Genomic DNA, 11,989 nt, shown 5'->3' with positions numbered 1-11,989 from the left:
ATCTTGGAAAATAGCAATCACGATAAAATAAGATGCACACAAAGATAAGTCTGCTGTAGAAAGTAATAGGAAAGAAAAAAGGAAACTAAGACATTACTGTGGAAAAAAAGAAAAGAAGCAACCATCATTGGAATATAAGAGCCTAGATTTCTTTTTATAACTAGTAACTAGCAGAGGCAGTATGAAGTTTTTAATTCAAATCTTTGAAATTCACTGCTGGGTTTTTTTTTTTTAAAGAATTTATTTATTTATTTGTCAGTAAGAGACAGCACAAGCAGGGAGAATAGCAAGCGGAGGGAGAGGGAGCAGACTCCCCACAGAGAGCAGAGAGCTGGATGTGGGGGTTCCATCCATCCTAGGACCCCAGGATCATGACCTGAGCTGAACTGAGTTTAACCAACTGAGCCACCCAGGCACTCCAATATTAGTTTTAAATCCTGTACCACCTTCTAGAAATCAGCAGCTGTATGATGTAAATTTTGGGGGAAAAAATCTGGTTGATTTACATATTTGGCCACACATTTTAATAAACATAAACAAACATTAATTATTGACTGCCTACTCTGCATAGCAAAATCTTTAAGAAGAAGATGTCATTGACCTGGGCTTTAAAGTATAAATAACATTTACTATGTTTAGAGACACGGGCATTCCAGGAGAAGGGAGCACACTAGGAAAGGCACAAATGTGCCAATTTTTATTCCATCAGGAGGACACAAGATTACCATAAATGGGTAGAGTATAGCTCCTATAATGAAAAGCCAAGGGGTCACTTCTCCAAATGAACAAGTGATTGAACAATTCATTTAAATTAAAATAAGTACTTCTTAGGAATCCTTATAGAGTAGATAAAAGATGAATTCTCTCTCTCTCTCTTTTTATTTTTATTTTTTTTTGAGCATGTTAGAGAGGTTTGCAGAAGAGGATTCAACATGCAGACCAGTTACTAACAAAGGTATGTACAAAGACATCTAAACAAATTTACAGGTGTGTCTTGTGATATGAGTAATACCATTGTCTATAATATCCAGAGCCCATTTTTCTTTATGTATTTATATGAATAGTTATTATTTACTCTATGCATGTTATATTACTTATATGTTACTTATCAAGTAACTCCAGATACCTGCATCATCTAGACTTAGTACACAAGGAAATAAATAATAATCCTCAAGTAGTCTAGTGCTCATTCCCACAAAGTATACATGCACCATATCCCTAAAATTTCAGTTGCTCTTTCCATTCTCCTTTAGCTGAAAGACCTTGTTTAGCCAGACTTTAGAGCTAGAAGTGGTCTAGGGAATTTTATTCTTAGCAACTCACCTTAGTGCTCTGTCCATCCCACTTATTTTTAAGTAATATGCTAATGTTTGAATGTTGATGTTTCAAAACAATAGCTTTCTACAAATGATGTAGGCACAAGTACACAAAGTATCAGCAACCTGTTATATTTCATGTAGACTCAAGAGTGCTTTACACCAAGTTCTAGTAAGATACAAAATAATTTATTCTGAAAAGTATTGTAGTCTACCTTTTGATATTTTAAGAGTGCATTCCTTTCTCTTATGAATTCAAATGCTGTACTCTCTGGGCTTAACCTCTATCTCAAGCTGTCAAGATGATAACCATCTGTTTGATTGGTAATTGTTCTTTTTATTATGTTTGACACACTTTTAATTGTTTATATTGACTTATTCTTCTTAGCAACTGTTTGTGGTGATCAGAATATTTAATAAATGACTTTCCTGCTTGCCTTTGAGGAGATGGTATAAATCATGTTCAAAATGTATTTTAAAAAATCATTACCAAGACAGTATAGTGAACTTTGTACATGAAAAATGTAAAAAGTTTTTTGTAAATTTGCCCTTGCTCCCATATAGAAACTTTAAGAAGAGTATTTAAAGTAGATAGCAATCTAAAACACACACACACACAAACAAAATCAACTGAACAAGCAATAGGGAAAGATAAAAATTTGATGATCAACAAAAATTTCCATAGTGAGCTCAGAAAATTAGTGACCAGTTTGCTGAATTAAACAAAACTTGTAAGGCAATTATGTTTTCCACTTGGATTGTCCCATCAATCCCTTTCTTCTTCCCCCCTTTTTCTTATCCAGGAATAGAACAGTAGTGGAAATTCTGCCGAAACTCTTACACATTGCAAAAATTGCCCAAACAGCTTTCTAGAAGTTGTAAAATCCGAATTACCATCATATCTCTATTGGTTTTAGATGCATATTTATACAAATTTTATCTGGTTGCCACTTACAGCAAAACCGGACAATTTTCTGTCCTCGACTATACATCTAAGTTTTTGTACCACAAAAATGTACACTATACCAGGTTCTTTTCTAGAACATTTTCCTGAAACCCAGTGATGTTCTTCCCTCTCCCACCACAACATCCCACTGCTATGGGATGTAACTGTCTCCTTTAATCCCCCAGCACAGCAATGCCAATAGGACTTTTCATGGAGGAAGTACATAGGCAACTCTTGAACAACCAACTCTCCTGCAGATTGACTTTCTCCTCTAGTTTTGCTCCCTGATGCCCAAAGCAGCAACCTGAGCAGACATATCCTACATCATCAGATGAGAGAGATAAATGAACACTTTAGGGGATAATATGAATTTTAAGATTGAAACTGAGGAAGAAGATCAAATCCCTCAATCTTTTTTACAGAACTAAAAAAATATATTGTGTGTATACTTACCTGATGGCAATCGGTAATGCTCTCTCTGTGCAATGAAATTAATCTCAAAGCTGGTGGGAATTATTTCTGACTTCAGAACACCAGTTCCTTCTGCTATTATCTGCTATAATTGCCCTTCAGAGATTCTTCTGGCTTTGTGCTGTGGACACTTACTTCCTGTAAAAATGGTTGAATACATGGTTTTATTTTGTGAAGGTTGGGCAAATTTAATCATATTGTGTTTTCATAAAACACAAAACATAAAACAGTTTCATGTGAAACTGAAATTGGGCACAAGTAGAGAATCACTTTCTCCCCACTTATTTACCCTTTGCATCATAGAGCAGGTGCTGATATATCAAGATGAGAGGAACCCTACATTTTAAGTCATTTGGGATGTTGAAGTAAGTCCTGAGTGAACAGGAAGGTTGGATGAGTCAACCAGAATTTCAGAATTGGCTGGACTTACTTTGGAGTGAGGACTTGCAGCTGGCAACTGGGCAGTGATTCAGGAGATAGCTACTGCTAAAAGAAAAAAATAAAATAAAGTATGAGACTTACATGCTTATAATCAGCTTCTAACCTTTTTAAAGACAACCTTCATCCCTTGTGGTGGTTTCTTTTTCCATCCAGAGGGTTTCTGGATGTTAATTTTAATCTGATTTCATCAGGACACAAATGTGGGGTGAATAAAGGGCAAAACATATGAGTAGCAGAGGGATTTTATCTGAACCTCAATCACTCACTGGTGTCTCGGGATGAAAATACCAGAAAAATGAAAGTGACAGAAATAGCTAAGAGCAAATTTAAGAAGAGATGCTGGAATGCTCAAATCTAAAGACAGTTATTAGAAGAAGGAGAAACTTGGAAATCAGTAAATGTAATGTGAGAAGAAGTTTGTAGAAGAGGAGGTGGAGGAGAGAGGAGGGAATCATGGAGAGAGGACAAGAGACATAAGAAGAAAAGGTATGGATTTAATTACTTGATTAGAGCTAGGTCCTCAACTCTGATTAGAGCTATGTCCTAAGCTGTCTGCTGTCATAAAATGACCCCAGTATCTCAGTATGGTACAATAACATTTTTTTCTCTTATGCTACATGTCTATGGCAGATTAACTGCCAATGAGCAATTCATTGACTTCATCTAGGATTTGGACTGAATGAAAAAGAGGCCTTCTCAGAGGTTTCAGAGGGCAACAGCATGATAAAAATCACAGTACAGAAGGCACTGAAAGACATACTTCACATCTGCTCACATTTCATTTGTCAAAGCAAATCACATGGCCAAACCTAATGTCAATAGGGTGGGAATGTATATTTTGAACAATATATAATTGTCTAACATTATGCAATATCTAAAAATGTTTTGATTTTCATAATAAGATAAATAAATGCCACTTCCCTCTAGGGTAGTCTTGGCTGGGGCATTTTGTACAATGTTTACATTGTAAAACCTAGAGTTTAGGTTTTTCTGGTGATTTTCTCATAATTAGACTGGAGTTATGGGTTTTTTGGGGAGGAAGATCACAGAGGAAAAGTGTCACTCTTATCACATGATATCAGGGTATGTTTTATCAACATGACTCATCATTGTTGATGTTAACCTTGGGGGAAGCCTTGTCAGATTTTTCCACTGTAAAGTCCTTGGTTTTACCTCTTTTCTACACTGTACTCTGGATGGAAAAAGAAACCATCATAACAGCCCACACTTAAGAAGGAGTGTGGAGTTATGTTGCACCTACTTGGGGGCATTTCCCCCTCTTCACAGGTGAGGATCTGAGATTTAAAGAGTTTAAGAAGAGCAAGTTGACATAATTAAGTTGCATCAAGATCGAAACCCACATCTACCTGACTTATAAAATTATGCTTTTTTCAGTACAATGCAAAAAAGAAGCATAAGAATCGGGAAATGGTTAGAAAAGCAAAAGGATACATCTATGAGTTGTTTCAGTGAAGCATGTTGAAAGTCCTGGCCCCTTGATACTAGAGACATTCAGATAATGATTCCTTAAATTGCTACTCACTAGCACTGGACTGGAGAGTTATATTCATTGATATTTATAGCACTATGCCATTATTGTGCTGATATGGCCTCCTAGTCTTTCTACAAATATACCCTGACTCCATTCTAATCACTAAACCACTTTTCAAAAGGGAAACCAAGTCTTTGCAGCACTGTGAGGGGGAGCAGAGGATAAAAGTGATTTTATCTTCACTTTCTAAGGCCAGAGGATATCTTCTAAGCTTCCAAATAATTTTTTTTTTAAAAGAGTTATAACCCTAGATCTGTCTAATAAAGAGAAGGAATATTTCTGTCACAGAAATAGTTTTTGACAAATGAGAAAATGTCACTGAGGCTGAGAAGCAGACCAATAGCATATCAGGGGCGGGTGAAAATTCTGTGAAGTTTTTCCTTTTTATGTGGAGATACAACAGAATGTTGACATTTTCATGTATGTGTCAGGTTCCATATCCAGTTTCTTATGAAGTATCATTGACAACAACCACATAACAGTATTGAATTGTGTTTTCTGAACTAGGATAATATGCCTCTTCTGACAAAAACTAAGTTACAGAGAATGTACAAAGATAAAACAGTTTGAGGAGATTTTCTATATTTCATATGATGAAAAGTCTTTTTTTTCTATCAATTTTCATAAACAGAATAGAAAGTACATGGTGTCTGAGTCATAAGTGCACATTATATATTTAACTGTAATATTGTTACAGGATTTTTTTTTTTCTCTATGTCCATGGTTCTTGGTCAAGCTGCTTCAAAGAACAAAGAGATAGACCAGCAATGGTGGGCACCCAAGCAAGGTTTATTGAACAATAGCAAAGTGATACTACAAAGCTCCAGGGGAGTGAGGGGATCCAAGAGGGTTCCACTGGAGTTTCTACACACAGGGGGTTTTATAGGCTTGTTGGGGGACTATTTTAATCTGATTAACCCTCCATGCACCTGTCATCCAAGCAACCTTTTGTCACATGGGAAAGAGTGGAAGGCTCCTTCCAGGGTGGTATAAAATCCTTTTAAAGGTGGTTTCCTCTTGTTTGGGGGGGAGGGTTGGTCCTTGTCACTTCTTCCTTGTCTTCCAACTATCCTTCATCAATATGATACTTCTGTATATGATTAGTTTAAATATTCTAAAGTGCAGTAATTTCCAAATAAACTGAGATCTTGGTAGACAATAAGGAGGTCTGTTTCTTATACTATAGAGACATTTATACTTTCAGAAATAATTTTCTTCTTCAATTGCCAAGATTATCTGGACTTTCTAAGGTTGTTACATTAATCCTATATAAGCATTGAAGTTTTAGGGCAGTGACTGTTTTGTTTTTCATTGTGTCCCAGCACTATATACTTAAATGTTAAATGAATATTGAATAAATATTTTCAAGAGAAAAGCACTGTGTAAATTTAAGATAGTCTTAAAATACACAACTACATCTAATATGAAAGGCTAAAGGCTAGGATCATTAATTTTCTTCAGATCAGACCAGAACTTATTTTTATGAGACTGAAGTGGTGCAGGGTGAGACACCCCATAATGTGCCACTTGGCATAAAGATTATTTTGAGTTAAAAGTAATAAATACTCAGCAGATGCAGGAAAAGCTGTCTGCCTCCCCCATAACTGCCTAAATTTAAGTTGGAAAGCAGAGCCTGCAACAGGAAGAGAGCTATTAACGGAGACTCTCTGCTTAAGGAACCTATCTGCGTAACAGGGCAACCTGGTTTTTCCAAACATCTCTTTCTGCTTTCTTGCTAATAAGATTTCTCCCTTCTGAGGGCACCTGGGTGGCTCAGTGGGTTGAGCCTCTACCTTCGGCTCAGGTCATGATCCCAGGGTCTTGGGATGAAGCCCTGCATCGGGATCTCTGCTCAGCGGGGAGCCTGCTTCCTCCTTTCTCTCTCTGCCTGCCTCTCTGCCTACCTGTGATCTCTGTCTCTGTCAAATAAATAAATGAAATCTTTAAAAAAAAAAAAAAAGATTTCTCCCTTCTGTGTCCTCAGACCCTCCACCTCTCCGTAGCTCCAGTAAACTTCCTGTGGCCTCATTGTCTTTGGAATTTCTTCTCTGTGTAGATTCCCCATACGTTTGTGATTACACTGAATTTTCTCCTGTCAGTCTGTCTCATGTCAAGTTAATTCTAAGTCCAGCAAGAAGAACCACATGGCAGAGGAGGGTCTTCGTCCCCTACAAGACCAAGTATAACACAGTCTGTATCACATAACTTGTGTGACAGCATGTCTTCTTCCAAATATCCTGACCAATGGCAAGAATCCCAAAGGTAAATACTGATTGATATGGGATAGAGAGGCAAAAGAAAAAAATTATATTTCCTTATTACTTATAACCCATTGTCAAGTCTTAGAAACAGGCAGCATGACCTTCCTCTGGGAACTCAGCTGCCTTGATGTTGACAATTTACCAAGGGCAAAAGGCAATCTTAGCCTGATCCCTCCCAGGATCCTGTAAATCTACTTCAAACATATACAAATTTTTTTGGAAACTTCCTTTATCTTCCCACTCCAAGATATATGTTAGTAAGCATCCTTCAAGCATACGGCCCACTGATACACATCTGAAAGATCTCAAGAGTGAGTTTTTACTAAACAGTGATAACTGCTAGATATTTATCAAAAATAAATAATCAGGGGCGCCTGGTTGTCTGAGTGGGTTAAGGCCTCTGCCTTCGGCTCAGGTCATGATCCCAGGGTCCTGGGATGGAGCCCTACATCGGGTTCTCCGCTCAGTGGGGAGCCTGCTTCCTTCTCTCTCTCTGCCTACTTGTAATCTCTGTATGTCAAATAAATAAATAAAATCTTTAATAAGTAAATAAATAAATAATCAGAGATTTTGTCAGAGATTAACATTTGAAGATATAAGGGTGTTTGTTACATAATACTGAAGATTTTGAATAAAACATAAATGGTTAATAATATGGGATTGCCTAAATAAATTAGGAAATATTCATTCAATAATTTATTATCCACCCCTTAAAATGAAGTATCTGTATATGCAGAGGAGTGGTGTTGAATCCTTGTTTTTCCACTTTCAGGTTCTATGACCTTGAACAAATGTCTTAACTTGATTGTGCTCTAATCAAATTCACACACAATCATAATTTGAAGAATCAAATTGTTGTACAGGCTTATTACAGAAAAACAGCAGAATTCTGACTGATTTTTTCCAATTTTTATTCCTTAGAGGCTCTGCTTTCAGCTCCTTTAACTGATTCTTTGGGTATTTGCCTCCATACTTCCACCACTCTAAAGGCAAAGAAAGAAACAAACAAGCTTGGTTTTTAAGTTTAAGGCATTATCTACTGACTTCCTACTATGGAAACAAAATTTAGCTTTCCTTCATTGCCTCTATTCCCAGCACATACACTCAATCTCTCTCTATCTCTCTCTCTCTCTCCCCTTTACTTTCTACCCTTTATTCCCAACAGAGCTTTATCATAATTTTGATTACATCATAATTTTGATTACATCACTGCATCACTGTATATAGCATTATGACATAAACATGAGCCTTAATGATTCATATTGGGTATTATTATTACTTTCATTTTTCTAAGCAAGTTTTGGTTTTCCTAGTTGCCTTTAATTTTTTTTTCTTTTTGGGTGTTGTTGTTTATTTTTAGCTTCCTATGTATTTGCAATTCTTTTATTCACAAATATTTCCCCAGTTATGCAAGTCTTTTTTCGATACACACATATACATTAAGCATTAATTCCATCCTCTTAGATTCCCATGTGCCTTCTGACTTCCCACATCTGGACCAGCTAACTCTCAGCTGTTTTTCTGAGGCCTCCCTTCCCAGTAAGCCTAGGAATTCTCTTTCCATCTTTTGCATGAGATTTCCTTTTTTCCTGGATTCCATTTCTTCCTCTCTCTTAGTTTTCTTCTTTGTTTTGTCAGAGCACAGATCCCCCAAAGATGCTCATAGAAGATAAACTTTTTAACACAACATGTGTCTGAAATATAAAAAACTTCACTCATATTTAACTAATAGTTGGCTAGGAGTGGAATACTAGACAAGAAATCACATATCCTCAGAACTATGAAGGCTTTGATATATTTCCTTCTAATGTCTAGAGTTGCAAATAAGAGATTCAATAACAAAAGCTAACATTTTATCAGCACTGACTATGTGTCAGTTATACTTCTGTATATATTGATGGTTATTATCTCCTGTAATTCTCACAGCAAATGTTTAAGGTAGGTGATATGTTTAATATCCATTTTACAGATAATGGAACCTGAGACACAAGTTTGGAGTAACTTTACCAGAGTTTTAGAGCTACCGAGTCTGGGATTAGAATCCAGGTAAACCAGGTAGAAAGTTAATGCTCTTAATCATGATTTACTGACAATTAATTAGTGAACTTTTCAATGAAACATGAACTTTTAATTTGAATATTTTTGTTATTATTTTTATTATTTTGCAGTCAGTGTCCCGAAATGTCACAATGCTATGTCTTGTGGTAGGTCTTTTCTCTTTCATTGTCACATGCATGTAGTGAGATATTTCAATCTGGAAATGCTGTGTGCTTCGATGCTGGAGAAAGTTCTTGAATTATTTCTATATTCTATTTTCTCTATTCTCTGTTTCTAGATTCATGGACTGGTCCCCCTAATTTTCCTGTACTCTGTTCTATTTTCTATAGCTTTCCCTTTTTGCTCTTCTCTGTACAATATTTCTCTGACTTTATCTTCCAAAATTTCTTATGAATTTCTTAAATTCTCCTATTATATATTAATATCCAAGAACTTTTCTTTGTGTTCTCTGAATGTACTTCTTTAAAGCATTCAAGTTTATTTTCCCTCATAGGTTTATTATCTCATGGATATATCTCATATTATTCATATTCACATCAATCAGAATATTTTGAGTTTTTAAAAGCAGTTCACCCAAGTTGCTGGTCTTATTTCCACCTGTGTTGTATTTGCGTAATACCTGGTGTCCATAGACTATTTGTAATAGAAATGTGACCAGAAGCTTTGTGCAGGTGGGTGAAACTTGTTGGCAGGACATCTGTGTAGTGAAATGACTGGGCTGTTTCATTAGACTATTTTTGATGTCTGTGTCTTTCAGTTTTTCTTTTGGGCTTGGCTGATTCCTTTTCTTTTTTTTTTTTTTCTTTTTTCTTTTTTTAGGATTTTATTTATTTGACAGACAGAGACACAGTGAGAGAGGGGGAACATAAGGAGGGGGAGTGGGAAAGGGAGAAGCAGGCTTCCCACCAAGCAGGGGGCCCTGGCAGGGAGCCCGATGCAGGGTTTGATCCCAGGACGCTGGGATCATGACCTGAGCTGAAGGGAGATGCTTAACGACCCAGCCATCCAGGCACCCAGGTCTTGGCTGATTCCTATGCGGTAAGTATTCTAGTCACCTGCCCACGTGGTTAAGAGTCTGGCTGCTAGCATTTTGGAAGGCAAGTAGGTAAAGAGAGCCTTGGCATACACAACGTATCGACTTCCCTGCTTATAACATAGCACCCTACCTTAAATGTAGTAGTGTTTCCCATTTGAGGGATCCTCCGTTTTACCCTTTCCCTGGACTTAACATTCAGTATATCTCTGGGGAGGGGTTTGGGAAAGGAGAGGGAAGAAGCAGGTATCTCCATGGATGGATCAGGAGTCCATGTCCAGGGCTTGAAATGCGGCTTCAACACTATCACCCATTTTTCCGTTTTTTGTTTTTGTTTTTGTTTTTTTGCTGCATCTTCCCTTCTTTTTGTTGTCTCCCCTGAGTTTTGAGGTCAGTTACGAAAGGCAAAATAAACTGCTTTTCTAATTTTCTCACTACCAGGTTGACATTCAGCTTTCTGAATTTATGCAGATAAATTACACTTGTTCATCTTCCTTTTACTGCTCTCCATTCTTGGTTATGGTGTATATAAGCATTTTCAAAAACTCCCCTTTTGTCATTTTAGTCAGGTTTGAAGAGGTGACAAAGGCAAAAAGTGTATGTGTGTGTGCGTGCATGTGTGTTAGGGGGGAGGAGAGTAAACCTGCTATTCCTAAATAGTACTTTCTGTTTAAGTGCTTTAAGCTTTCTTTCCTCATATGAAAATGAAGACAATACCTTTTAGGGTTGATAAGAAAATTAAGACATTAAATGAGAGAAATGAGCAAAAACACTTAGACTAATGCCTTTCATGTAGCAAGTTGGTCATTATTAATATACTCTGACAAGGTATTCTAAGGATAGACACTCTAAGTTAAAAATTGAAACATATTTATTTATGTATCTATCTATTATTTTTTTAACTGAAACTTATTTAAATCAAAAATGTGTTTAAAGTAAAGATACAGAGAAGAGTTTGGGTATCCATTTGGAAGGAACATAGCAGGATCTTCCTGCAACTGGAGATGCCTCTAGGCTATTATTCTATTCTGTCCTATTCTATCCCCCTCTCTCCCTGGACACAAGAATGTCCAATTTCTCTAGCTTCTTCTCATCTCTGGGTGTCTCCTCTATTCTCTTGTTTCTCCCTCCAGACAAGCTTTCTCTTCTTAACTTAAGGTGCTTACAGCTGAAAATGGCCTCAAGCTCCAACATAGATCTTCACCTGCCTGCCTCTTTCTGTTCCTCAATTCCATTTTCTCAGGCAGCATTGGTGTATTGGTCCTACTTGGCAAAGAGTTCATTCTTGTTCAGTTAGCCAGAAGTACCAGGTCATAGGGCTACCCCTGCAGGCAATGGAATGAGGGTACCATGGAGTTAACAGGTACCTGAGATACTGTAATTTATAAGAAAAATAAATATTTGGTCGTTCAGATGACCAAAATAGATTTCTCATATATTTGGTCTTTCTCCTTGGTCCCTCACTTATGGCTCCCAAAACTCTGGCTATTTTCTAAGTGCTGAGCGTGATAAAGGTGTTTTTTCTTATGTTTATAAGGTGACTTTGGAAAACCACCTAATGGGAACTTGTTGCCAGTGAAACTAACCAAGTGATTAGAGACTGGAACTTCTAGTTCCCAACCCCAGATCTCCTTGGAGGAGAGACAGGTTAGAGATTGAGTCAAATTTTCCATGGCCAATGATGTTTATCAATCATGGCTGTGTAATGAAGCCTCCATGAAATCTCAGAAAGCTGGGTTGGTGAATATGTGGAGATTTGGGGAGAAAGGTGCACCTGAAGAGGGCATGGAAGCTCCATGCTCTTCCCATATACCATACCTTGCCCTGTGCGTCTCTTGCATCTGGCTGTTACTGAGTTATTTAATTTTATAATACATTTATGATATAGTAAACAAAACATTTCTCTGAGTT

General features: G+C 37.0%; 1 long non-coding RNA gene across 1 annotated transcript in view; it reads right to left on the bottom strand.

The window, feature by feature from the left end:
- Positions 1–2,721: 2,721 nt before the first annotated feature.
- LOC116588671 overlaps positions 2,722–11,989 on the bottom strand; it is a 109,239-nt gene continuing 99,971 nt past the window's right edge. Inside the window, exons 3-4 of the long non-coding RNA XR_004285038.1 lie at positions 3,164–3,219; positions 2,722–2,871 (exon numbers count right to left, since the gene is read on the bottom strand). This is a non-coding gene — a long non-coding RNA (uncharacterized LOC116588671). The remainder of the gene's footprint in view (positions 2,872–3,163; positions 3,220–11,989) is intronic.

The sequence above is a fragment of the Mustela erminea genome, chromosome 1 (assembly GCF_009829155.1).
Source record: "Mustela erminea isolate mMusErm1 chromosome 1, mMusErm1.Pri, whole genome shotgun sequence".
NCBI lineage: Eukaryota > Metazoa > Chordata > Mammalia > Carnivora > Mustelidae > Mustela > Mustela erminea.
Note: the sequence above shows the minus strand (reverse complement) of the source record. Positions and strands in the feature narration are given on the sequence as shown.